Below are 3,124 nucleotides of genomic sequence, written 5' to 3'. Positions count from 1 at the left end.
CGCAGCTCGGCTGTCATCGCGCGCGGACGGCGCCGGGGCCGGTGCCGGGGCCGGTACCGGTGCCGGTGCCGGGAGGCTCAGCGCTCGCCGCGCCGCCTTTTATGCCGCGCTGTCCGGCGGCTCTCCGCGCCCCGCAGCCCTCCGTCCCTCCCTCCATCCCTCCCTCCCTGCCTCTATCCATCCATCCCTCCCTCCCTCCCGCTGATCCGACGGCGCCCCGGCCGCGGGAGGTGCCGCCCCCGCGGCGGGGACGGGACGGACCCGGGGTCCCGCATCCCGGCGCCGCGCCGCGCACCGGGCTCCGCCGCTCCGAAACCCCTGTGAGGTGGTTGTGGCACCGGTGAGCACCGGTGTTCACCGGCACTGATGTTCACAGGCACTGGTGTTCACCCACACGGATGGGTGTTCACTGGCACCGGTTGTTCACCATCGCTGGTGTTTGCTGGTACCCGTGTCCACAGGTACCGCTGTCCACCACTTCTTTCCTTACATTGGTCTCACTCCTTTGCTGCAGTAAAGCATCTCTCCTAGCCCCCTGACACGTGAATGAAATGCATGCATGGATTTAAGGACCCTAATGCCTGCATTTAGTGACAAATCTGCACAAGGACAGCTAACAGCTCTAGGCTTAGCAGGTCTGGAAGGACACGATCAGGATCAGGAATGGAAGAGGTGGGTGTGCATGCAGGTGCTGGCGCAGAGGCGTTCATGGGCGCACAAGGGTGTTGCTGGGGATAATAAGCATGCACAAGAGCTCCTAAAGCCCACACTGGCCTGCAGGATGCGTGCAGACCTGCGTGCGAGAGGCACAGATGGATGGATGTGCAGGGATGTGGATGCTCGACCAGGAAGATGCTGCGTTTGGCAGCCCGGCTGGTCCTCTCCATGTCTCCATGTCTGCTCCCCGCATGCAGTAACTCTGCAGAAGTGATCTTAAGGAAGTAAGGAAAGTGGGAGAAGCTCATCCCAATGAAATAGGGGTTGCCTGGGGGTTTACAGTGAGGTCATTTCTCCACTTGGAGAATAATCAGTGTGTGAGGATACATTTGCACACAGCAAACAAGCCCTGTCATAGTTCCTAGCTAAATAAAGACAATCAGAACCCTTCTGACTTCCACAGTTCCTTGCAGAGCGGGATAGCACCTCCAAGGAGCTGGGCTAGCAGAATAAACCATAACCCTCTGAGGACCCACACAAGCAGTCCCCACAGCTGGATGCGTGTGTATGTCAGGGTTTTGAATTCACATGCTGGAATATCCAGCCTTCCATCCTGCCCCCGTTTCCATGTAGGACACAGACCACGAGGGCAGCATTTCCCTGCAGGAACCAAGAATCCCGCTCCATCTGCAGCCCAGCAGCCTAGTGGCTCTGCTGAAATGTTCCGCCCTCCAGCCCATGGAAACCTGTCGCTGGGCATGGATTTTCCCGCCATGGATTTTCCAAGGTCCAGCCACCTCTAGGGCTGGGATCCATAGCTGTGCCAGCTGGATGTCTCCAGAGGGAAAAGTCAGATGAGGCTTCACTCCGTGCTGATAGGCGCAAGGCGGAGGAGATCCGGGCACCCAGCGGGTGCCTGTGCTGAACTGCTCCCTCGGCACTCCTTTCCTGGTGATGCTGATCCCTTTCCAAGAAAGCGCTTTCCTTTCTTGGGCAGAGCCTGGCATGTAAGCACAGCGAGCCGGATACCCAAGCAGCATGTGTTGGTTCTTGTTCCTTTTCCTTATCATGCGTGTTAAGCTGAAATGCAGCTTCTCTGGCTGGAGTGGAGTTTGTGTAACCTGGTGTCCTGATGATTATCCTCGATTTGACACTATCATCTCTAAAAAATATTTTTATTTAAAAAAAAATCTTTAAAAAATTAAAAATTGTTTCAGCTCTCCAGTCAAGGAGCAGTAATAGGTCCTGGTGTGCATTTTGAGTACGGACGTGTGGTTCAAGTGGGAAGTGAACTATGGACAACACAGAAGGAAATGGAAGATTTCAGACAGAGAGTTATGGACTGCAGCTCTCCTCTACCCATAAATGAAGATGATGCCCTTTGCTAGAAAGGGGCTCGTGCTCTTCGTGTCCATGGACATCTTGTTTTCTCCTTTGATTCAGGTCCTACCCGTGCCGAGATTTGCAGTCTCCAGCTCTGCTTGTTGATTTTTAAACCATGCACACCGGATTTTACCCTGCACTTGATCATTGTGCCTTGGCCTCTCAAAACTGGAGTATATAAGTACCAGTAGATGCCAGAGAGTTATCACAGCCAAAATCCCACTTTCTTGGATCTCCAAGAGCAATTTCCTACCCATGGAAATCAGGTCCCTTAGGCTTCATTCCCCAATGACCTGCTCCTGTATTACAAACCACATCCCTGAGATCACTGGGGTGTGGTGCCTCTCAAGAGCGAACTACAGAGCAGAAACAAATCAGAAAGTCTCTTCTTCCTCCTTGACTGAACTGTAAGAAAGAAGACGTGGAGTGTGTGGACAGAGCTTAGAGCTGCAGCCAGGGCATCTGTGTTTGGCGCCACATTTCTTCTGCTGGAAATGTGGAGATCGCAGCCAGACACGGAGCCTCTATGTGCAGCCGTGTTTATAACCTGGGTGAGGACGACATGGCTAAATCTGTTGGCCCAAGAGAGGTGATGGTGACATCTTTCATTCACTTCCAGAGCATGTGTCAATGAAGAAGAGACAAACCATGGTGCTTGCAACATCGTGAACCTAACTGGAGCCAGTGGGATAGCAAAGCAGAGAGGTGACAGCGTAGATACTTGACATCACATTATTTCCAGGGCTTGGAGAGGGATAGGGGTAAAATCTGTGTGCAAGAATGGACTTTTAGCTGTCGCGTTGAGCTGGTCACATGGCAGTAGAGGAGCTGGACAGCAGCAGACTGATGGATGTGTCCGTTGCACATACACACCAGACATTCCCAAGCCTGCTCGTGTGGGAGCAAGGTTTCCTTCTGTGTTAGTGGTCTAGTTGTTTATCATCTGGTGTGTTTCACCAAGCTAGCATGTCTTCCCAACAAGATTCCTTTTTCCTTTCCTTTCCTTTCCTTTCCTTTCCTTTCCTTTCCTTTCCTTTCCTTTCCTTTCCTTTCCTTTCCTTTCCTTTCCTTTCCTTTCCTTTCC

Source organism: Nothoprocta perdicaria, unplaced genomic scaffold (genome assembly GCF_003342845.1).
Source record: "Nothoprocta perdicaria isolate Ctin4 unplaced genomic scaffold, notPer1 scaffold_280, whole genome shotgun sequence".
In the NCBI taxonomy this organism is placed as follows: domain Eukaryota; kingdom Metazoa; phylum Chordata; class Aves; order Tinamiformes; family Tinamidae; genus Nothoprocta; species Nothoprocta perdicaria.
The sequence above is the reverse complement of the archived record's forward strand: the minus strand, read 5'-3'. Positions refer to the sequence as shown.